At 41.7% G+C, this 25,928-nt stretch overlaps 1 protein-coding gene and 1 long non-coding RNA gene across 3 annotated transcripts in view; one reads left to right on the top strand and one right to left on the bottom strand.

Annotated features, from left to right (window-relative positions):
- The window catches only part of PCDHB1 (protocadherin beta 1), a 107,755-nt gene extending 82,856 nt beyond the window's left edge, over positions 1 to 24,899 (bottom strand). For both annotated transcript variants that reach the window (XM_081501063.1, XM_081501064.1), the window contains exon 1: positions 24,468 to 24,899. The gene's annotated coding sequence lies outside the window, so the exon portion shown is untranslated. The remainder of the gene's footprint in view (positions 1 to 24,467) is intronic.
- LOC145510290 (uncharacterized) lies at positions 5,825 to 12,643 on the top strand. Its single transcript, XR_014056933.1, has 2 exons — positions 5,825 to 6,335; positions 12,063 to 12,643. It is a non-coding gene; the product is annotated as an uncharacterized LOC145510290 (long non-coding RNA).
- Positions 24,900 to 25,928: the final 1,029 nt, after the last annotated feature.

Raw genomic sequence — 25,928 nt, 5'->3', positions numbered from 1 at the left:
GTCATAGAAAAGGGCTAATTTCTATACACATAAATATCTCCTACACATTAATAGATAAGAATTCTCAAAGTTAATAGAAAACTGTGCAAAGGACATTTCACAGAAAAGGAGAATATAAGTGTTTTGGTTCAATAAAATCAAAATAGAATTCCAGTGAAATATCATTTTTTCACCTATTGAAGAAATGATTAAGGCATTTAATAACACATTGTTGGTAAGGCTGCAAGTCCTATGCCACATATCAGATACATCTTGTGCCTCATCTCACAGCTTCTAAACTACACCTCTGCAGAAGAAAAAATCCTCTGTAGGCTTAGACTCATTTCTAGCTGACAGTGTATTGCTTCAAGTATGCATCCAAGCATTTTGCTTTCTTTCCTAGAGCTTTTTTGAAGGCTCATCATGGGTCAGTGTTGGTTGAAAGTACAGGTTTATTCTAGAAGTATGTGACTTAATACCTCTGGGCTAACCTTCAGTCCGTGGAGGATGAGGACTTATGGACCTATGTTTCTCCATTAACCCTTGTGTGAACAATTACAAGAGGCATCTTACAGCCTCCTCTGAAGTTCCTGGCTGGCTGGGGCCCCCAGGTCCCCACAGTGGTGATCTAGATAATGCATCCTTCCATTGGCTCTTCTCTGTTTTGCTTTTCTTGGTCCTTCACTTCTGATCCTTTAGATCGCCTCTGTATGATCAGGCCACTCAAGAGGGCCGTTCTCTTGCTCTCTCTACATCCCCTGCTCAACCATTTCCTGGTTCACCTGCACCCTTCTCATATGACTGACCTTCCCTCTTAATTGTAGAGCCTAATCAGTAACTGCCTGCATGTTTGTCCCCTGCCCTGACTGGTGATTGTTCTAATCCTTTGTCCAGAACAGCTCCACTCCAGGTTATCAAAGAAAAGAGTCTGCCCCTCATGATGATTGTTAACCTGAGGGAATCTAAGGAACAGTCTCCTTAGCTGGTTTCCCTGGTAACCAAAGAGCCATATTCAATAGAGGGACTTCAGTTCCCCCTATGAATAGTAACCTCTTTCTTTTCCCCAGCAGCCAACTTTGTTGCCAAGTCCTGCCAGCCCATCTGCTATACATGGTGAGGTGTCACCCCAGGACTTTGCTTCTGACTTGTAAGTTTTTCTGTTCAACAAATTGTTGGTATCTCTGTCACTGCTTCTAGGCATCTTCTTCGGTCTTGTGGCTGAGCAAGTACAAGGTTTGCAGACCTTCAGGGTGCAGCCCTCAAGTCTCCCAAACTAATTGCCTATACACAGCCCTGTTTCAGGCTGTGATTTTGAAAGTAATTTGAGCTCAGACATCTTGCTAGTGGAATATAAATTGGTAAAAGTAATTCGACAGTATTACTAAATTTTTGCAGAAACTAATTTGACAGTATTTACTACAACTCAAAAATATTGACCTAACAATTCCACTTTAGGAATTTATTTTAAAGATACATTCTAATGGTTTAGCATGGGTGAAATGATGGTTGCAAAAGAATATGCATTGCAGCATTGTATATCAGTCAGGAATTAAAAAAAAAACACCATTAAATTCCCCCAAATATGGGCTTGTTAATGTATCTATATAATAGAACAGTATACAGCCAGTATATAAGGTACCTGTATATGAAAAGATCTTACCTGTGCACATGTACATATATGCTGGTGTATGTAGAAAATATTCCTGAAAGGCATGAGGACTTGACATCAATGGGTTATTTCTAAAGAGGACATGGTGGCTTTGGTAAGTGCATGAAAGAGAGGCTTATCTTTATTTTATATAATTTTGTAGTTTTACAATATTGTACCATTGAATACATTACTTATTCAATTTTTATGTCAAGCAATTTTATTCTTTTGGTTATTAATATGACATGATTTAGTGTTTGTTGTTTAGAATTACTGGACCCTTTCTGAATGCCTCCCTGAAATATTTATTAATGTTTTTTAAAATTTACCAGATCAGAACCACCTAATTCATAGCTAGGATTGAGAACCACTGCTCTAGAAAATGCTAATTTTAGGTGAATTAATTAAGCAAATTGGTATCTGGAGATTTGACTGGAGGTGAAATGGTATGAGGTGAACTAACTTCCCCATCATCACCTTTGCATGCTTCTTACAAAATATTGTCCACCCCCCTTGGGCATTATGTCCTTCTAAATATCTAATTCATTTTCTAGACATTACTCACTGGGTCTCCTTTAAATTTGGCATCTGTTTCTGGCTCTTCCCTTTGCTTACGTGAGGTCTCTTCTGAGAAGAGCGGTTCCCATTTCTTGCCTATTAGTTAATAAGTTCTGGACCTGAAGATGTGAACATTCTCTCCATATCTGAGGTTGAAACACCCTGGTCTCAAGTCAACAATGTTTCAGAAATCCCCTTTGACACTTTGGGAGAGTTTTTATTTTTCATTTGCAGACAGAGAAACTACAAGTAACTGCTAAGTGTTAGGGACATAACCAGAGGCTAACTCCAGTATCCTAACTCCTACTCGAGTTGATTTAAGAAAAAAAGGCACAGTGAAAGTTTCCAATTTTGCTTAGTGTTGCTCAGAAAAACAGATCAGACTTGCATGTTTCCAGACTTTTTCCAAAACAGTCACCTGAAATCTTTGTATTTGTAGCTAAGGTGCTATCTGTCTCCCTCATCAGCTCCCAACGACTACTATGGCAGAGAAGAATGGGCTGTTATTTGATGCCAAATTGAATCTGCAGAGATTCAGTGAATGAAGGCTAGAGAATTATTACAATGACTCAGTATGGTGTGTCTATTTGTGATTTTTAACATTGATAGCAAGCAAGACTTACTTTTAATTTCCTCTTAAATATTAGGCTATTTCAAAATGTCCACAGTTTCTGATAGGACCATTGTGTTTCTGATCTTAGTGATAGAAAGTAGCCAACTTTTAAACTTAAAAAATCTTCTAGTAGGCTCTAGCTAAACTTCCCATGGTTCAAGAGTACCCATCTTGGCCACAGGGAAACATGACTACCCTTCAGCTTAAGTGTTACATTTTAGACATTCTTGTCACCCTTTGGTTTTCACAGTACCTAGTCCCATGTGAGAACTGGCAGCATTATCAGCATAATTGTCATCACTGTTTTCTGATCTCCTGAGAAGCATGGGCTTCAGGAGTGGGTTTGTCTTCAAAACAGGTAGAAAGTCAGAACCTTGATTCCTCCTGCTGTGGATAATACCCAAGGCAGCTGAAGGAAGCTCTCATGCCAGATGGCACTGCCCTGGCCTCTGACCTCCAAACCTGCACTGGCAAGTGTCAGAGGGGTCTCTGTGTGGCCTTGTGCTCAAAGAAAGAGATCAGTTGTAGCTAAGTGAGAGCTCCAGAATTCTGAATGTTTTTAGATCATTGTTCAGTCATTAAGTCGGATCCAACTCTGCGACCCCATGGACTGCAGCACACCAGGCTCCTCCGACCTCCACTATCTCCCAGAGTTTGCTCAAATTCACGTCCATTAAGTCAGTGATGCCATCCAAGCATCTCATTCTCTGTCACCTCCTTCTCCTCCTGCCCTCAATTTTCCCCAGCATCAGGGTGTTTTCTAATATCAGGTGGCCAAAATGTTAGAGCTTCAGACCTTCCAGTGAATATTCAGGGTTGATTTCCTTTAAGACCCCTCACTCCCAAGTCATAACCTTATCAATACTATCTGCCACTGGGCCTGTCAAATAACTTCAGGGTTTGTATCAGTTTCCTCAAGTTCAGAACTCCCCTATTACCTCTTTTCCTCACAGAGAACAACTCCCGTATTCTTTTGTGGATTTCTTTTTCTTATACTATCTCTATCCTCCTCAACTCTTGAAACCCTTCCACTGTGCCCTTTGGTCATTCAGTAAAGTCCCCCATATCCTCTGCCTCTTCTGAAAGTTCACCTTCTTACGAAAACCTGGTTCTCTCTGAAGACATTATTTCCATTTATTTTTCTCAAAATGTAGCTGTGGTCTTCTCCTTACTCCTAGAAAAAAAATTCTGTTCCTTGCTTCTCAATGCCACTTCCAGCTCATTCTACCTTTTTCCTGTCTAACATTCAACTTAGACTCTCAAAACATCAGATCTTCCTACCCACTCCTTCTCCTTGGGGCAGTCACCTACTGACCCCATGTTCAGTTCAGTTGCTCAGTCGTGTCCGACTCTTTGAGACCCCATGGACTGCAGCACGCCAGGCCTCCCTGTCTATCACCAACTCCCGGAGTTTACTCAGACTCTTGTCCGTTGAGTCGGTGATGCCATCCAACCATCTCATCCTCTGTCATCCCCTACTCCTCCCGCCTTCAATATTCCCCAGCATCAGGGACCCCATGTTACTCATCTGCATTTCTTGAAGATTTTAGCTGCTGGTATTTCGTCATCCTCTCCAGTGCTATTCCAGTCACAATTCTGGGGGATTTCAATATCCAGTTGAGTTTTGCTCATCACATTTGTTTATTATTGACATTCAGTCTTTCAAATTAGAATGACCCCCCTATGTTATCTGTTTTTCCACACAATTGACTTTTTTTTTTAAGTTTTTTAAAGTTCTGGTTACCCAGTACAGTGTTGCACCTTCCGGACTTGACTGATTCTTTCCTCTCAAGATTAGACCGAGGTTAAACACTGTTTGGCAGGAATGCTATGTATGTTTATATATTGTACCCCTACATATATAATGAATCTCATCAAGAGGTATATAGTATCAGGTTGTCCCACAACCTCAGATGGGACCACCATCTCTCTCCTTTGTGGAGATATATTTTCACTTTAACATTAGTAGGTAATTTGTGAGGTGATACTTTTGAGAACTTATAATTATCATGCTTTCCCATATGATTTCACCCAATTGTTTAACATCCATCTATGTTGTTTACTTTCATTGATAATAATAACAGTTGTGTTGGGGGTTACCAAATGTTTAATTTTCTAATTATATGATTCCTTCATTTATTAGCTGGGTTTTGGTTTTGTTTTTGGATAGAGGAGTTTCTCCTGTTCACCTTTCTCTCTCTTTTGAATATCATTATGGAAAACATTTATTCTTACTCAATGTGTTATAATACATTGCCATCATTATTTTATGTAATTTTTTATTGAAGTATAGTTGATTTACAATGTTGTATTAGTTTCAGGTGTATAGCAAAGTGAATCAGTTATACATACATACATATATATATATATCCACTTTTTCAGATTCCTTTCCCATATAAGTTAATACAGAGTATTGAGTAGAGTTCACCCTGCTATACAGTAGGTCCTAATTAGTCATCTATTTTATGTATATTGGTGTGTATATGTCAATCCTAACCTCCCAGTTTATCCCTCCTGGTAACCATAAGTTTGTTTTCTACATCTGTGACTCTTATTTCTGTTTTGTAGTAAGTTCATTTGTACCCTTTTTTATATTCCACATTTGATATCATATGATATTTGTCTTTCTGTGTCTGACTTCACTTAGTATGACAATCACTAGGTCCCATATATGGCTGCAAATGGCATTCTTTTGTTCTTTTTGAGGCTAAGTAATATTCCATTATATATATGTACCACATCTTTATCTATGCATCTATTGATGGACATTTAGGTTGCTTCCCTGTCCTGGCTATTGTAAGTAGTACTGCAATTGAAGGACAGTTACAAGGCTCAAAATAGCCTGGAGTTAAAACTCCTCTCCAGATCCTCCCCACCATTCTATGCAAAACAAAGAACTCTCTCACCCGAAGATAAAAATGGACATTAAGGTTGATTAAGCCCAGCTCCCAGCTGGTCCAGCCTCTGGCTGATCTCCAAAATTCCTTGCCCCAGCCGTTTAAGAGATAACTACTCTGAACAACCTTGGAGAAGAACAGGCCCCCTTAAGACAGTAACTTTCCACATACTTGCCTATATACACTTACTCATTTCTTAGGTTAGTGCAGCAGCTCGCTAATCTGCTGCCCCTTCTCGCCTCATTAAAGGTGATCTGTTCCTGTAAAGTGCCAGTCTCGGTTCTTTTTCTGAACCTCGCCTTCTCTAACTCCCTTACCTTACATTTTTGGCGCCAAAACCCATGAGGCTGAGGTTCCTTCTCATTCTCCACGGCCAGCTCTTCAGAGCGTGGAAGCCTGCCAAGCTCACTTTCCTGCCCGGGCTTTCAAGACCTCCGAGAGGACGCCCTGTGTCTTTGTGAGCAGTACAAGTCCTGTGTAAGGCCTTTATTGGCTTTCCACATAACCCAAGAAATATTGGCCTCTCTCTCTTTTCTCTACATTTTCTTTTCCACGAGACCGACCAACTCCAGGACAGAGGCCTTTTGCCATTCGACCACTCTACATGCAACACTCCACTCGAGCCGGCCCCTAGATTAAGGTAAGATCCGGACAGTGTTCTAGAGGCCCCCTAGAACCTAGTCCTCTCCAGGTCCTGGGGATCCTCAGCCTAGGGCCACTCTGTAGACGACGGTGGGGGACGCTCCACCTCGACACAGAGCTCTCTTCTCGTAACTCCTATTGCGACTACGGGTGACGACTCACGCTCCCAATAGGAGCCTCTGCTTGCCTTTCAATTATGGAGTCTGGCCAATCTGTCCCAGAGGATTCCCCTCTGGCCTGTGTTCTCAAAAATCTCAGACCACTCTCACTCACTGAACTCAAAGCTAACCACTTAAAACAACTCTGTACACAGATCTGGCCTCAATACCAATTAGACAACCAAAACCGCTGGTCTGAGTTCAGGACTTTGGATTTCAATATTTTATAAGATCTCACTAACTTCCTCAAATGGAATGGCAAATGGTCAAAGGTCCCCTATATTCAAGCCTTCTGAGACCTTAAAAGCTGTCCTTCTCTCTACAAAGACTGTTCTACCTATCAAATCCTCCTCTGCTCTCTCTCCTCCTCCATTACAAAAAACATCCAAATCTAAAGCCCCTAAAAGGCCCCCTAAACCTCAGCCCCCAATTTTGACCAGACAGATGAGCCTCCTCCCTACCTCCTCGAAAAAAAAAAACTTCCGGAGATGAGACCCCATCCTCTAGCCCTTCCTCCTCCAAAACAGAAAATGATGACTCCAAAACCCCGAAAGAGATTTCCACCCCCCCTCCATCGGCCAGGACCCGAAGCAAACACATTTCCTCTCAGAGAGGTAGTGGGACCGGAGGGCCCTACATGGGTTCATGTGCCTTTCTCAATTTCTGATATGAGCCAAACTGAAGAAAAATTGGGATCCTTTTCAAAAAATCCTACTAGATACAGAAAAAATTCCTCCACCTTACACTAACATACCATTTAACCTAAAATGATCTTTATTACATCCTAAATGCCGCTTCAACCCCTGATGAAAAGAAACAGATATGACAGGCACCCAGACTCATGCTGATCAGCTCCATAACCAAGATAGGACTAATCCAGTGACAATCCCTTTAACTGAGCCATGGTAGACATATCAAGCAGGCGATGCTGACATCTAGTACCTGCATCATATGATCACCTGTTTACTAGAAAGAATGCTAAAAAGCTCTCACATTCATGTTAACTATGATAAGATTAAAAAAATGACTCAAGAAAAAGATAAAAATCCTGCCCTTTTTCTTTCATGGCTTACTGAGGCCGTCCAAAAATACACTAATCTAGGTATTTCCAGCCCTGCCGGACTTCTGTACCTACATGTCCAGTTCATAAGCCAGTCAGCCCCCGATATTCACCGAAAACTATGCCAGTTAGAGAAGGCCCCTGAGACCCCCCGCAAAGAGACCTTCTAAAAATAGCCTTCAAGAAGAGAGACGAAGAGGCTAAGAGAAAGACCATGAAAAAAAAAGCTAAATATGCCTCTTTGGCAGCAGCAATTAAGATCAGCCCAGCCCAAGTCATCCCAGACTGAAACTTACGACCTCCCCCCACTCAACCCCGGACCCTGCTTCCAATGCAGCCAATCAGGACACTGGACAAAGACATGTCCAAACCCACGGTCCCCCACAAAAACATGCCCAACCTGTGGTCAGTGGAGACACTGAGAGGTAGACTGTCCCCAGGGATGCCCTGACACCCCTGGGGAGGTCCCCACCTCCCAGAACTGGAGAGTGGAACATCCACAGGGGCATCCTGGCGCCCCTGGAGAGATCCCCACTTCTCCCCAAAACCCCAGCCCAACCCTACGAGAGTTGTTCCAATGACGGAGCCCAGGTTCCAGCCCCCCAGTCTGTGTTCCAGACACGAGCTCGGAACTTAGGGTATATGGGGTATTGGCCAGAAAAAAGACCTCCTTTATAATAGATACTTGAGCCACTTTCTCTCTCTTAACTTCCTACTCTGGCCCAACTCAAGACTCAGAACTCACTGTCAAGGGGGTCCCTGGAGTTCCCTTAAGGCCAAAAATTAGCCCTCCATTACTCTTTCAGTTTGGAAAATCGACCCTCATACACTCATTCCTCATAATGCCTCAGTGCCTGATGACACTCCTAGAGAGAGATTTGTTATCCAAATTGGGAGTCTTTATTACCATACCCCCCCCCTCGATACAGTCTCTGTATTCTGCATGCAGATAGCACCTGGACCGCCCTATCCCTTACCCCTGACCTTCCCTTAGATCTACCTACCTTAGACCCCCAAGTCTGGGACACTGATCACCCATCCATAGCCAAACATCATCCTCCAGTCCACATTACCCTAAAAGACCCCTTGACTATAGTCACCCAACAATAGTACTCTCTCACCCCGAAAGCCCACAAGGGACTTAAGCCTATCATAGACTATCTTCTTCAAGCCTTTATCTTAATTCCTACCCATTCACCACACAACACCCCTATTCTGGCAGTAAGGAAGGGGACCAAACTCTTGGAGACTGGTCCAAGATCTGCAAAAAATCAATGAGACTATTATGTCGACATTCCCAATAGTCCCTAACCCTTACACCCTTCTGTCTGCCATACCCCCGACCGCAACCCACTTCACAGTATTGGATCTCAAAGACGCCTTTTTCACCATCTCCCTCCACTGCCCCTCCCAGCCCCTTTTCGCCTTCACCTGACAAGACCCCAAGACTCATGTTTCCCAACAACTAACATGGACAGTTCTCCCCCAGGGGTTCAGAGACAGCCCCCACTTTTTTAGACAGGCTTTACAAAAGGACCTACAGACACTCGACCTAGCCCTAAGTCATCTCCTCCAATACGTAGATGTCCTCCTCCTTTGTAGCCCAACCCCAAAACTCTGCCTCCAACATATTGCCAAACTCCTTGGGCCCTTAGATCCTGGGGTTATCGGGTGTCCCAATCCAAGGCCCAAGTAGTACAGACAAACGTCACCTACCTGGGGCTCTCCATATCCCGCCAACAAAGAACTATTCCCCCAGAGAGAATCCAGGCCTTAATTAACTGTACACTTCGAAAAAACAAAAAGAGAACTCCCGTCTATCCTCAGCCTTCTAAACATTTTCCGCAGTTGGATCCCTAACTTCCCCCTCATTGCAAAGCCACTCTATGAGGCAACTAAAGGATGTCTGGATGAGCCCCTCTTTAACCCTTCCTCGCTGGCCAATTCTATTCACCAGCTCACCCAGAGCCTCCTCCGAGTGCCAACTCTCCACCTGCCGGATCACACCAGACCATTCTTTCTCTTTGCCCATTCCAACCAAAGACAGGCCCTGGGGCTTCTATGTCAGCGGGCTGGAGACACCTGGGCTCCCATAGCCTATCTGTCGAAACAGCTTGACATGGTGACCAAGGGGTGGCCTCCCTCCATACAGGCCATGGCTGCTATTGCAGCCCTTGTACCCAAAGCAAATAAACTCTCTAGACATGCCCCTTTAATAGTCTGTTCTCCACACACCTTCCAGGACTTACTATCACATCGGGCTTTCCTCTCCCTTCCCCCTTCCAGGGTACAGGTCCTACATGCCTTTCTCCTCGACCCTCGGCTCTCATTCTCCCCCTGCTCTCCCCTTAACCCTGCCAGCTTATTACCACGTCCTCTACAACAGACCCTCTCCTACATAGCTGCAACCACCCTCTTAATACCTGAAGCCCCAAAACTAACCCGAAATGCTCCTCTAAATGTGTGCTCACCTCATTCCTTCAAAGATTTACTCTCTCATCCGGCTTTCCTTTCTCTGCCCCTGCTCAACTACAAATCCTCCACACACACCTCCTCAACCCATCCCTTTCTTTTATGCCTTGTAAACCTCTTAATCCTGCTAGCTTACTCCCTACACCAGATCCAGAAACAGAACACCTATCTCATGACTGTGTTCAGACCTTAGATATGACACTTAATCCCTTTGAACATGTAACTGATCAGCCCCTTACTGATCCCAAAGTCCCATCCTGGTTCATAAATGACAATGCTCCAACAGAAGCCCCATTTGGGGCTGGATACTCTATAGTTCAGAGACAGCCCAGCAAAGTTATCCCCCCTCGCCTCATCAAGTTAGCCACACTCCCAGCTCACACATCCTCACAAAAGGCTGAACTGATAACTCTTACACAAGCTTTGACCCTAGCCAAAGACCAAACAATAAACATTTACACTGACTCCAAATATGTCTATAACATATTACATTCTAACATTATAATCTGAAAAGAGACTCAGAAAGACACACCTATTCTCAATGCTTCTTTTATTTCTGAACTCCTCCATGTGGCTCAGTTCCCAAACCAAGCTGCTGCAATACATTGCCAGAGACATCAGCGACATAGTCCTATCTGCTTTTATAACAATATAACAAATCACGAAACAAAACGACAAGCCGCCTCTGTTAGCCCTGTCTTTACTATAGCCCAAATTGGTGAGCCTAACATCCACACATTACTTTCATATTTACATTCCCTTTTCCACCCCTCTGCAAAAGTACTTAAGGCTTTCCTTCAGAACTTTATTAAACTGACTAAGGACAATGTGACTTATTCAAATAATCTGACCCAAACTTCTACCATTTGTCAGCAGACAAATCCTAATTCTAACATTCGCCCCCCTCTTTCCCCATCCACCAAATTCATAGACATCTTCCCACACAAGACTGGTAGGTAGATTTCACCCACATGCCACCCATAAAAAGGGTTAGACTTCTCCTCGTCTTTATAAATACATTTTCTAAATAGATTAAAGCTTTCCTGACTACTAACAAATGAGCCCTTACTGTGGCTCAGCTTATTCTTACTGAAATCCTCCCAAGGTTTGAAATGCCTTCCTCCCTCCAGTCTGACAACGGGCCTGCGTTCACATCCCAAATCATCCAAAATATTGCACAAGCCCTTCAAGTTCCTTAGAGGTTTCACATTCTTTATCATCCCTGGTCTTCCAAAAAGGTTGAGAGAGCCAACCGAGTCCTAAAAGAAACTGACCAAATTAACGATCGAATTTCATCAAGACTGGACTAAACTCCTCCCTTCAGTCCTCTTAAAGGTCCGGGCCTTACCAAAAAAAAACCCTTAAATATCAGTCCATTTGAGGCCATGTATGGGAGGCCCATAATACCTTTGGGTCTTCCCCCCTCCCAAGACAGTCCCAAACTGCCTTTCCACCTTCCTTCTCCTTTACTTGCCCAGACACGAGATGCCCTTTGGCAACATATGGATAACTTACTCCCTTGACTACACCCCAATCTTCCATACCCATCCCTTCAAATAGGAAACAAAGTCTGTATGACAGCTCAGTCCCACTCAGATCTAACCCCAAAATGACAAAGACCCTACATGGTAATTCTGCTGACCCCTACCGCTGCAACATTAAAAGAAATCACCCCTTGGATACACATCACCCGGTTAAAAAAGGTTATACAGCCCAAATGATGAAAATGCCTGCCAGACTAATACTTATCAAGTTTCTCACACAGGCCCTATAACTCTAAAGTTCTCACGGCTTCCACTGGCCCCAACTGGCAACAGATGAGCCTGTCGGTTTCACAGCTACAATTATTCCTGGAACAACTACTAGCAGATATCTGGGTCTCAAGTCCTCAAAGATCCACACTTGAACACACTGAAGATTATATCTCCACCCTGTGACTACAAAAAAACCTTTTATAACTTTTACCCTTCTCGGACCATTCATTTTTATCATCTTCCTACTCATCTTTGGGCCTTGTTTGTTTAATCTTTTCCAGAGATTCCTTCAAGAACGAATCCGAGCCATTTCCCAAGACCAAGTCAAGACTGTTCTTTTGCTTGAGACCCTGATGGCTAAAATAAAAAATCAACACTATGGGCCTTAGACTTCCTTCCTCCCAGACCACAAATCCCTGACCCTCATTTATCAGCAGGAAGAAGCCCTGAACATTATCGGCACCCACCTCTCTTACTCTTTTTCTATATATTCCTTAGGGTCTGGAATGAAGGACAGTTACAAGGCTCAAAATAGCCTGGAGTTAAAACTCCCCTCCAGGTCCTCCCCACCATTCTATGCAAAACAAAGAACTCTCTCACCCGAAGATAAAAATGGACATTAAGGTTGATTACGCCCAGCTCCCAGCTGGTCCAGCCTCTGGCCGATCTCCAAAATTCCTTGCCCCAGCCGTTTAAGAGATAACTACTCCGAACAACCTTGGAGAAGAACAGGCCCCCTTAAGACAGTAACTTTCCACATACTTGCCTATATACACTTACTCATTTCTTAGGTTAGTGCAGCAGCTCGCTAATCTGACTGCTGCCCCTTCTCGCCTCATTAAAGGTGATCTGTTCCTGTAAAGTGCCTGTCTTGTTCTTTTTCTGAACCTCACCTTCTCTAACTCCCTTACCTTACAGCAATGAACACTGGGGTACATGTATCTTTTGAATTAAGGCTTTCTCTGGATATGTGCCCAGGAGTGGGATTGTTGGATATACCATATAGGTAGCACTATTTTTTATTTTTTAAGAAACTTCCATGTTGTTCTCCATAGTGTCTGTATCGATTTACATTCCCATCAACAGTGTAGGAGGTTTCCCTTTTCTCCACACCCTCTTCAGCATTTACTGTTTGTAGATTTTTTGATGATGACCATTCTGACTGGTGTGAGGTGATACCTCACTGTGGTTTTGATTTGCATTTCTCTAATAATTAGTGATACTGAGTATCTTTTCATGTGCTTTTTGGCCACATGTCTTCTTTGTCTTCTATGTCTTCTTTGAAGAAATGTCTATTTAGATCTCCCACCCATTTTTTAAAAAAATTATCTATTTTGGCTGCCCTGAGTCTTTGTTGCTGTGTGAGCTTTCTCTAGTTGTGGCCAGCAGGGGCTTCTCATTGTGGTAGCTTCTCTTGTTGTGGAGTGTGGGCCTGTGAGCTTCAGTAGTTGTGGCTCCTGGACTCGCGAGTCTGGGCTCAATAGTTGACAGGGGCTTAGTTGCTCCATGGCTTGTGGAATCTTCTCAGATCAGAGATCGAACATGTGTCCCCTGCACTGACAGGTAATTCTTAACCAGTGGACCATCAAGGAAGTCCTTCCACCCATTTTTTGATTGAGTTTGTGTGTGTGTGTGTGTGTGTACACATATATATATATATAAATCAGTTCAGTCACTCAGTCGCGTCTGACTCTTTGCAACCCCATGGACTGCAGCACGCCAGGATTCCCTGTCCATCACCAACAACTCCCAGAGCTTACTCAAACTAATGTCCATCAAGTCAGTGATGTCATCCAACTATCTCAACCTCTGTCGTCCCCTTCTCCTCCTGCCTTCAATCTTTCCCAGCATCAGGATCTTTTCTAGTGAGTCAGTTCTTCACATCAGGTGGCCAAATTATTGGAGTTTCAGCTTCAGCATCAGTCCTTCCAATGAATATTCAGGACTGATTCCCTTTAGGATACGCTGGTTTAATATCCTTGTAGTTCAAGAGACTCTGAAGAGTCTTCGACAACACCACAGTTCAAAAGCATCAATTCTTCGGCACTCAGCTTTCTTTATAGTCCAACTCTCACATCCATACATGACTACTGGAAAGTTGGCAAAGTAATGTCTCTGCTTTTTAAAATGCTGTCTGGGTTGATCATAGCTTTCCTTCCAAGGAACAAGCGTCTTTTAACATCATGGCTGCAGTCACCATCTGCAGTGATTTTGGAGCCCCCCCAAAAATAAAGTCTCTCACTGTTTCCTTTGTTTCCCCATCCATTTGCCATGAAGTGATGGGACTGGATGCCATGATCTTAAATTTCTGAATGTTGAGTTTTAAGCCAACTTTTTCACTCTCCTCTTTCACTTTCATCAAGAGGCTCTTTAGTTCTTCACTTTCTGTCATAATGGTGGTGTCATCTGCATATCTGAGGTTATTGATATTTCTCCTGCCAATCGTAATTCCCGCTTGTGCTTCATCCAGCCTGGCATTTCACATTATGTACTCTGCATATAAGTTAAAGAAGCAGGGTGACAATATGCAGCCTTGATGTACTCCTCTCCCGATTTGGAACCAGTCTATTTTTCCATGTCCAGTTCTTTTTGTCCAGTTGCTTTTTGACCTGCATACAGATTTCTCAGGAGGCAGATATTGAGCTGCAAGAGCTGTTTGTATACTTTGGAGAATAATTGCTTGTCAGTTGCTTTGTTTGCAAATATTTTCTCCCATTCTTGAGGGTGCGTTACCATCATTATTATCTTTGCTCAACATCTTTTCAGTTTTCCCAATGATACACCTTTCAGTTAAGCTCTGTGTCCTTTGACATGATCTCCCCATTCTTTGAGTATCCTTTGCTTTTTGGAAATATGTGATGCCTCAGACTGATTTTATACTTTTGTTGTCTAGATCTGACTGTAGCAGGTCTTTCTCTAAGGATCTCTGGTTCCTTTTAGTGGGGACAGTATTTAGAAGCCCCCACTCTAACAGAGATGTACACTGCTACTAGGTGTCTGTGTTCCTGGACTCTTTTAGTAGATTTGGATCCTTGAGTTTATTCTAACAATTCCAGTTGAAATCCAGAGGTATTGGGATCCTCCTTACATTTCCCTTCTCCTTCAGTGAAAACTCTGGTTCCAAACAGCACTTACGCATTTACTCATTTTTTTTTTGTCTTACAATATACACAAAATAGTTTCATAATTACACTACCAACATCACTGGCAACAACAAACCATTCTACTAAAAAGCTGTTTTCAATTCTCGATTCTCATCTTCCTTGAACTTTCTGCAGCATTGACTGTCATGAATTTCTTCTTCCTCCTTTAAATGGTTTCTTTACCTGTTTTTTTTTATACTTTACTGGTTTTCTTCCTGTGTCACTGGTTCTCCTTAGTCTTCTTGGTTAGTTCCTCCTATCACCACAATCTCTTAATGTCAGAATGCTACAGGCATTGGCTGCTATACTTCTTATCTCTTCTCTCTCTCATGTCCTTGTTTATTTCATCTAGTCCCATAGAATAATAAACCACCTATTCACTAACTGCTGCTTCCCAATTTTATCTTAAGTTCCAACATCTATCTTGAACTCCAGACATGTATATCCAGTTGCCTACTGAACATCTCTGTATGGCTGTCTAATAGGCATCTCAAGTTTAACATTTCCAAATGCAAATTCCTAATCTTTCTCCCCCAGATCTCCTCTTCCCTATGCCAGCTCATCCTTACAGTTGGTCAGGCCAAATTCCAGAATTACCTTTGACCTCTCACTTTTTATATCACATCTAATTAAGCAAATCATATTTGTCTTTAAAATTTACTCAGAATTCAACCAAATCTACTTATTTTCATTTTAATTAATTAATTTGGCTGAGCTGGGTCTTTGTTATGGTGCACTGATCTCGGTTCTGGACTCTTTAATCAATAGACATTGATAAGAGGCCAGATGAGAAATTCAGTCAAGGCTTTACTGGGACTTGTGGTGTAGCATGAGGGAGCATAATCCAGTAATAGGTTCTCCTGCTTGCTCCTTGAGGGCGGGTGAGTCAGTCTCTTAAATGAGGTGAGGGTGGGGTGAAGGTAGGAATGGATCTGTGGATCAGGCCAGAGGGGTGGCTTAGGTGGTTTGCCCACCATTGGCACTGTGTGCAGGAATTGCTCCCAGCACCTCAGAAGTGACAGTCAGGTTTTTATCTTTTTGTACGTTGCTGTTCATAATTTGCCCCAGGTTCAAATTATTGTTGTTGCAGTTCAACCACTCAGTTGTTCAGACTCTGCAACTCCATGGACTGCTACACACCAGGCTTCCTTGTCCTTCACTGTCTCCTGGAGCTTGCTCAAACTCATGTCCACTGAATTGGTGATGCCATCCAACCACCTCATCCTCTGCTGCCCTCTTCTTCTCGTGCCCTCAATCTTTTCCAGCATCAGGTTCTTTTGCAATGAGTTGGCTCTTCGCATCAGGGGGCCAAAGTATTGCAGCTTCAGCTTCAGCGTCAGTCCTTCCAATGAATATTCAGGGTAGATTTCCTTTAGGATTGACTGGTTTGGTCTTCCTGCAGTCCAAGGGACTCTCAAGAGTCTTCTCCAACACTACAGTTTGAAACCATCAATTCTTCAGTGCTCAGCCTTCATTATGGTTCAACTCCCACATCCTTATACGGCTACTGAAAATCCATAGGTTTGACCATATGGAACTTTGTCAGCAAAGTAATCTCTCTGCTTTTTAATATGCTGGGTAGGTTTTTCATAGCTTTTCTTCCAAGGAGCAAGCATCTTTTAATTTCATGGCTGCAGTCACCATCTGCAGTGATTTTGGAGCCCAAGAAATAAAATCTGTCACTGTTTGCATTGTTTCCCCATCTCTTTGCCATGAAGTGATGGGACCATATGCCATGATCTTAGTTTTTTGAATGCTGTTAAGCCAGCTTTTTCATTCTCCTCTTTCACCTTCTTTACGAGACTCCTTAATTTCTCTTTGCTTTCTCCCATTAGGGTGGTAGTAGCAGCAGCAGCATCTGCATATCTGAGGTTATTGATATTTCTCCTGGCATTCTTAATTCCGACCTGTGCTTCAACCAGCCCAGCATTTTGCATGATGTGTACTCTGCATGTAAGTTAAATAAGCAGGGTGACAATATACAGCCTTGACATACCTCTTTACCAATTTTGAATCAATCTGTTGTTCCATGCCCAGTTCTGACTGTTGCTTCTTCTCCTGCATACAGATATCTCAGGAGGTAGGTAAAGTGATCTGTTATTCCCATCTCTAGAATTTTCCACACTTTGTTGTGATCCACATAGTCAAAGGCTTTAACATAGTCAATGAAGCAGAAATATATGTTTCTTTTGGAATTCCCTTGCTTTTTCTATGAGCCAATGGATGTTGGCAATTTGATCTCTGGTTCCTCTGCCTTCTCTAAATCCAGTTTGAACATCTGGAAGTTCTCGGTTCACGTACTGTTGAAGCCTAGCTTGAAGGATTTTGAGCATTACCTTGCTAGCATGTGAAATGAGTACAATTGTGTGGTAGTTTGAACCTTCTTTGGCATTGCCCTTCTTAGGGATAATAATGAAAAGTGATGATTTCCAATCCTGTGACCACTGGTGAGTTTTCCAAATTTGCTACCGTAGTGAGTGCAGCACTGTAACAGCATCATCTTTCACAATTTGAAATAGCTCAACTGTGCATGCATGCATTTTTTTTTTAGTCCCTTATAGTTTCTTTGTATTCTGATGCTTGAAGAGACATTTTAAGTGCAAGCATGGTAGTGAAGAGTCCCAAGTCCCAGCCTATCTGTTTCCACTCTGGTCCAAGATACCATAACCTTTCTCAAGTTGTTACAATAGCTGCCTAAGTGGTCTCTGTGCTTTTTTTTTGCCCTCTTCAGTCTGTTCTCAGCACAGTTGCCCTAGTTATGGTCAACACTGATAATTCCTTCAGAATCTATTTCCCCCAAGTAAAAGTCAAAAATTATAATAATCACCTACACGGTTCAACACAAGCTACTCCTTTATAACTTTTTTCTCCTCTGAGAGGTTATTCTACCTCTTAACTGATATTGAGCCAGCTACTCTGGTCTCTTTCTCCTTGAGAAACATGCCTGACATGCTTCTTTTTAGAGGGTCTATGCATTTACTGTTCACTTAATCTGGAATATGTTCCTCAGATAGCCACATGCCTTGCTTCTTTACAGAAGACAGAAACATAGATCAATGGAACAAAATAGAAAGCCCAGAGAGAAATCCACGCACCTATGGACAGCTTATCTTTGACAAAGGAGGCAAGACTATACAATGGAGAAAAGACAATCTCTTTAACAAGTGGTGCTGGGAAAACTGGTCAACCACTTGTAAAAGAATGAAACTAGAACACTTTCTAACACCATACACAAAAATAAACTCAAAATGGATTAAAGATCTAAATGTAAGACCAGAAACTATAAAACTCCTAGAGGAAAACACAGGCAAAACACTCTCCGATGTAAACCACAGCAGGATCCTCTATGACCCACCTCCCAGAATATTGGAAATAAAAGCAAAAATAAACAAATGGGACCTAATTAAAATTAAAACCTTCTGCACAACAAAGGAAACTATAAGCAAGGTGAAAAGACAGCTTTCAGAATGGGAGAAAATAATAGCAAACGAAGCAATGGACAAAGAATTAATCTCAAAAATATATAAGCAACTCCTGCAGCTCAATTCCAGAAAGATAAATGACCCAATCAAAAAATGGGCCAAAGAACTAAACAGACATTTCTCCAAAGAAGACATACAGATGGCTAACAAACACATGAAAAGATGCTCAACATCACTCATTATTAGAGAAATGCAAATCAAAACCACAATGAGGTACCATTTCATGCCTGTCAGAATGGCTGCTATCCAAAAGACTACAAGCAATAAATGCTGGAGAGGGTGTGGAGAAAAGGGAACCCTCTTACATTCACTGTTGGTGGGAAGGCAAACTAATACAGCCACTATGGAGAACAGTGTGGAGATTCCTTAAAAAACTGGAAATAGAACTGCCATATGACCCAGCAATCCCATTGCTGGGCATACACACTGAGGAAACCAGAAGTGAAAGAGACACGTGTACCCCAATGTTCATCACAGCACTGTTTATAATAGCCAGGACATGGAAGCAACCTAGATGTCCATCAACAGACGAATGGATAAGGAAGCTGTGGTACATATACACAATGGAATATTACTCAGCCATTAAAAAGAATACATTCGAATCAGTTCTAATGAGGTGGATGAAACTGGAGCCTATTATACAGAGTGAAGTAAGCCAGAAAGAAAAACACCAATACAGTATACTAATGCATATATATGGAATTTGGAAAGATGGTAACGATAACCCTATATGCGAGACAGAAAAAGAAACACAGATGTATAGAACAGTCTTTTGGACTCTGTGGGAGAAGGCAAGGGTGGGATGATCTGAGAGAATAGCACTGAAACATGTATATTATCATATGTCAAACAGATCACCAGTCCAAGTTCGATGCATGAGACAAGTGCTCAGGGCTGGTACAATGGGATGACCCAGAGGGATGGGATGGGGAGGGAGGGGGGAGGGGGGTTCAGGATGGGGGACACATGTAAACTCATGGCTGATTCATATCAATGTATGGCAAAAACCACTATAATATTATAAAGTAATTAACCTCCAACTAAAATAAATAAATTAAAAAAAAATAAAGACCTATCCCAATTAAAAAATAAAATAAAAATAGAATGTTTAAGGAAAAAAATACAGAAGCAATGATGTAACAAAGACTTTAAAAAATGGTACACATCAAAAAAAACCCTCACAAAAACAAAATATTGTTAAGATTTTTTTGCTGTACTTCTGTGTAGAGTTTTTCTTTGTGATTTACATAGCAAAGTTCTCAACTCATTGTACAAGCTGAAAAAATTGGTTGACTGAATGAAGTGTGTACATTCTTTTGCCTCTTGATTTTTGCCTTTTAGTGAAATGTTAATGGATACAACATTGGTTCACTAGCCATTATTTTTTCATTAATAATGAAAACATAATGAAGATCTTAGTGCATAAACTTAGTGTCTAAATGTAATTTCCAGAAGTGGATAAAAGGCTTTGAACACCTTTAAACCCTTGGATACACAGTGATAAAATGTTCAATTTTGACAGGCCCCAATAAGTAGTACCCCTCTTTGTGTCCAATATGTAAAGCAATGTAAATATAAACAAGGAAGAAGATATATGGAGATGAAAATATCCCCTCTATCACTGTTACATCTGAATATTAGAAAATTTGCTTCTTACTCTGATTTCTAGAATTAAACACAGGGACTTCCTTGGTGGTCCAGTGGTTAATACTTTGAGCTTCCAGTGCAAGAGGCAAGGGTTTGATCCCTGGTCAGGGAAGTAAGACTCTACATGCTGTGAGGCACGGCCAAAACAAAGTTTTTTGAAATTTTTTTAAATTAAAAAAAAAAAGAATTAAACACAACTGGTAGCATTTCTCAAACCAGTAGGGCTGGAGTTAGAACATAGGCTCCAGTGGAAAGAGTTGAATCTACCAGGAAAGGAAAAAAAAGAACAGGAATGGTGTCTGTAGGCCTTTCAAACTCTATCAGATGTCTTTTCCCTTACGGAGTGAGGGATTGGGAAGAGACTGGAAGAACTGAGTCATTTTAGAGCTCCCCTAGAACGGAGGAAGGTGTAGAGAAAAAGTGTCATCTCACATCTTTGTAAGGACTCGAAATTATGGATTTGTGAAAAAATTGAATAGGCCACAAATGATATCTAATTAATTTTTATCTTTGATTATTAACGAGGTTGAACACTTTCCAAAATATTTTTAAATTCTCTGTTCATATCTCTTAGAGTCTGAGCATCTTTCTTATCAAATTGTATAATGTCTTTATACAATAAAAATTATCCTTTATTATGTGCTAAAGGGTGTTCAAGTGCTCAGCTGTGTCCAGCTGTTTGCAACCCCGTGGACTGTAGACCACCAGGCTGCTCTGTCCATGGAATTTTCCAGGCAAGAATACTGGAGTGGGTTGCCATTTCCTACTCCAGGTGATCCTGATCCAGAGATCAAACTCATGTCTTTTGCATTTCCAGCATTGGCAGGAGTACTCTTTACCACTAGTGCCACCTGGGAAGCCTCATTCTTTATTATTTTATTTTTTATTTTCTGTTAATATATTTGGTAGCTCATTTGCTTTAACTTAGGGATATAAAATAAATGTATATAGTCAATCTATTTCTTAAGCTTTAACTTATTGCCTTTATTAGACGTGTTTTTGTCTTACTCTAGTTCTATAGTTTGTGTTATATTTAACTCTTCAATGAAAATTGCATTTATGTTTCATTGTGATGTGTCGGTGAAAACCCTTCTGTCTGCCTTCAGCCCATCTCCCAAGTTTCCTCCTCTTAGCCCTCTGCTTTGGCACTCCATAGGCAGGCAAAGTGGAGAAGGAAACGGCAACCCGCTCCAGTGTTCTTGCCTGGAGAATCCCAGGGATGGAGGAGCCTGGTGGGCTGCCGTCTATGGGGTCGCACAGAGTCGGACACGACTAAAGTGACTTAGCAGCAGCAGCAGGCAGGCAAAGAGGGAAAGAAGTGGAAAAAAGTACAAATTTATGTGATTTTTGATTTATTAATTAGAAGGGGATAATTGTCTCTGCAAGTGGTCAACCCTTTCCGGACACTTTCTCCTTCTGATCAGTAGTCTAAAATGTGCAGTTTTCTTTTAAAAGTGACTTTGAAAGAATCCAGTAGAAACCCTTGAAATATAAGGAGGGTGATGTCAAGTTAACTTGCTTGTAAAGCATGCAAATATGAGGAAAGACTATGTCCCATATGAAACTGGAAAAACTGAATTGAAAAAAAACTATTTTTTAATCCAAGTAAACATTAAGCAGATTCACTTTCTGTAAATTGATTTTTTGTAGTTTGTTGACTCTGAGTTGCTACTGAGAATTTCAATCATAACCTCTCATTGACAAGAAAAGGGTTTAATTAAAGTAGTAAGGGAAGAAGGAGGGAGAAGAGGAGAGGAAGACATGGAGGAGAGATAAAATGGTGAGGGAAGGCAGAAAAGAAGGGGAAAGGGCAAGAGAGTGAAAAAGAGACGGGAGGAGGGAGAAAGAAATAGATTCTCACTCATTCAAAATGGACTCATATACCATACTTATAAAACATGTCAACTTATAAAAATGTGTCATATTTATTAAATGCTTCCTCTGTGCTTGACCTTTTTCTAAGATCCTTACTCAGTTATCTCTCTGGATGTGTGATTAGACTTAAGTGTCTAAATTTACTTTTGTTGGTACTATTAAATCTAATGTGGCCACAGCATAAGATGCTCCATTTTCAGCAGCACAGATTTTAAAACTTGTGTTTTTCTCTCCTCCTGACTCTGACATATCTTAAGCATTACAGATAATGTCTAGCTAACTAGGAGAGAATTGATCTTGCTTGCTTAAGAATTCTAGAGTCTGGCCTTGAGGAAGTGGGAGCAGACCTACCTTGGAGTAGAAGATGAACTGGGCATAAAACCATCAAGCTGACACTGACCAGAGAGCTCCATGACCAGTTTTGAGATGATTATTAGCACCTGGCCTCCTGCCTGGACACCCCTGAAACTTCCCTTTAAAACCTTGTCCTCTAACCAGCAACTTGGAGATGATCTTAGGACATTAGTCCACCATCATCCCAGGATGCTGGCTTCCCAAATAAAACTTCACCATTTCTACTAACACTTGTCTCTCGAGTATTGACCTTTCAAGATGAACAGTGAGCAGCTGAACTTGGGTTTGGTTACCAATCTCTTCCAGTTACACTAAAACCCATGCAGAACAGGCTCCAAGTCTGCTACTTGGGGAGTTAGTCAAACTTCTATCAATGTGCCCAGAGAACCAGGATCAATAACATATGGGCTCCTTTTCAGAAAAATGGAAGACAAAATCTTGTGTGCTCTGGTTTGGCCTCCAGTCTCTATGAGGACTGAAGGGTGGGTGGAGTTCTCAAAGCAAGGCATTCAGCCCACTGTTCTGGATGATTTCAAAGCTCCTGATACAGCAAGCCCTCTGGGACACAGGCCTAATGCACTATGTTCCTTCTATTGAATTGTCAAGTCTGCATTTATTACACTAATTGTCCATTGCACAAATATATGGACTGAACATCGATTCTGAGATCACACATTGTAATCTACCTAATACATCTGCTGGGCCAAATAACACCATCAATTTTTCACTCTGTTTTAAAGCCAGATTTGCTGCTCAGATTCTTAAAGGCATCTCATATTCTGGTAAATAATTGACACCTGTTTCGTGCCAATCTCAGCCTATCAATCACCACTGTTGTGGCTGGACCGGCCCTTATGGTATTTATTATGACTGCAAGACACCCTCAGCAATAGTCACCAGGAAACTTTGAGGGGGAAAAGCTTAATACTTACAGATCCCGGAAATCACATGACATAACTAGGGCCACAGTGAGGACAAGGGGAGAGAGAGAAAGCAAAAAACATGTGTGCACCTTAGCATTCTGATTTTATTGGCGTCAAGGGTGGGGGCCTAGGGTTTCTGAGCTTACTCTTTATTGGTAAATTTAAAACATAAGGAGGGAATTGAAAGCACAGAGGTGGAGGGGAAAACTAGGCCCAAATGGTCAGTTATCAAAATTGACCAAGATCTCAAAATCAAAAGAGATAGGGGGCAGCCTGTCTCTGTATCTAGTCAAGTGGCTGGTGCTGTGTTTACTCAGGACAGGCATCTTTGAAATGGAGGCCCCTTTAAAGTGGATGCCTCTGCAATCAAAGCTGAAGTCAGGCACCTGTCAGGGTTTATACCACAATGTAGTAAATCAGACCAGTCAAATCATCATCTTCTGATAAAAGAGATGGGGGAGAATTACAACTTTATGGTAATCCAAGAAATACAAACTAAACAACAATGTTTTGCTTATATTAAAAAAAAAAAGCAACGAGGATGACTGATAACATTCAATGTTCAGCCAGGTGTAGAAATTCTTTTTATGTTAATTTTTAAAACTTTTTAAATTATTCTTTATACATGTTGTTTAGTCACTAAGCTGTGTCTGACTCTTTACGACCCCATGGACTGTTGCCCGCCAGGCTCCTCTGTCCCTGGGATTTCTCAGGCAAGAATACTGGAGTGGTTGCCATTTGCTTCTCCAGGGGATCTTCCCGACCCAGAGGCTGAACCTCCATCTCTTGTGTCTCCTGCATTGGCAGGCAGATTCTTTACCACTGAGCCACCAGGGAAGCCCCAGAAATTCTTATAAACTGTTGGTGGGAGTATACTGCAATTCTAAGAGCCAATTTTGTAAAATATATAAGAAGTTTCATGTGTATATTTTTTACTTAGTAATTCCACTTTTTGGAACTTGTCCTGAAGGAAAATTGGACAATATGCCAAGTGTGGTAAAAGAATATTCATTAGAGCTATGTTTACAGTAGTAAAACTGGAAAACCTTTAATACCTATTAACAGAGACTGGTTAAATTAGTGTAGTTATATCATAGAATATATGCAAATAACTTAAAAGATTTATATTTATGTGGAGAAAAAGCAAGTTACAGAAAGACTAGTATGGCCTTCTAAAATACACCTACATATTTATGGGAAAAAATGCATCTCTCACTCTGAGTGTTCCCTTCTGTGCAAAGGGAGCCCAGTTGCAGTCTTACCTCTCTATACTCCTGTAGCACGCTTCCTCATCGAATTGCAGAGATTCATTTGATTGGCAATGTGGCGAAGTTAAAGCTGACAGGAATCAAACTTTGGTCCGCTGATCACTGAGCAGGAATGCCAGCCTATAGGCACCAGGTTGTAGTGAAGAAAAGAACGATGCTCAGCAAAGACACGGAGCAGTCACCTCTCAAAAGACACAGACCACTCAGATGAGTTTCTGGAAAGAGTTTTTAAAGGCAAGGTAAGGGAGGGGAGCTGCAGGGTGCATGATCAGCTCGTGCAGTTCTCTGATTGGTTGATGATGAGGTTACAGGACGATGTCGCAGGTGTTTAACATTATCAATCTTTGGTTCCAGCCAGCCTAGGGGCCCGTGGTCATCAGGCAGTTAACCTCTCCCATCTGGTGAGGGTTTCAGTAGCTGTACAACAACTCAGGAATGTGCATCCAACTGTTTTCTGTGTCCTTCTGGGGCAACAAAAAGATTCTGTGACCGCTATTTGGCTGATTTAGTGTTTAAATGGTTACCAGTACTCCTGACCCCACAGCTATTTTTTATTGTTACTATCTGTTCACATTCTTTCAAACATTAACTCTTGAGCCAGCCTCTTGTGACTCAGGGGAGGCCTGGGAAAGGAAAACTTTTTTACAAACAAGAGGCCGGCGGAGGACATGGTGGATCTGTCCTGAGAAGGCCCCGTAATGTTCAACTCAGTTACAATACTTGCCTCAACTGTGCCCCTTTTCTGCTTGGAATTGTGCTGCCTACTGGGAATACCACCTCATTTCTGCTCCTCCAGGTTCTCTCTCCTGCCTGACACTAGGAAGGAAACCCTGAATAATTCCGGAGTTCATTTAGCAGTCCCTACTCTGGCACCCACAGTAATCAACATCCTCTAATTCATCTTTACATGAATCAGAGTAACATTTTTGCCTTCTATTCGTCTTATTTATAAGTTTATTCATTACTCTGGACAAGGAAGAAAGCCTCTATCAGGTACTTTCAAGCACCAATATGCATCGAAAAAAGCGTGGAAGAACAGACTTCAAACTCCTTAGTGGTGCTCTCTGTAGATACTTTACTTTCTAAATTCTCGGCTTCTGCATATTTTATTTTTAAAATATATGTATATATAATTTTCAGAACACTGTGTGTTCTATTTTCAGAACCAATAAAATCAGTATTAATGTTTATACTTTGATTAAAAAGAGAAATAAAACATATATAATGATGATATACTACTCTCTATGTGAAATAAGCTTTCTGTGAGCTTCCTAGGTGGCTCAGTGGTAAAGAATCCACCTGCAATGCAGGAGACATAGGTAGAGTCAGGTTTGATCCCTGCCCTGGAGAAGGAATTGGCAACCTACTCCAGTATTCTTGCCTGGGAAATCCTGTGGACAGAGGAGCACGGTGGGCTACAGTTCATGGGGCTGCAAAAGGGTTGAACATGATTTA

This window comes from Giraffa tippelskirchi, chromosome 6 (genome assembly GCF_054371585.1).
Source record: "Giraffa tippelskirchi isolate mGirTip1 chromosome 6, T2T-mGirTip1v1.2.pri, whole genome shotgun sequence".
In the NCBI taxonomy this organism is placed as follows: Eukaryota; Metazoa; Chordata; class Mammalia; order Artiodactyla; family Giraffidae; genus Giraffa; species Giraffa tippelskirchi.
The sequence above is the reverse complement of the archived record's forward strand: the minus strand, read 5'-3'. Positions and strand labels throughout refer to the sequence as shown.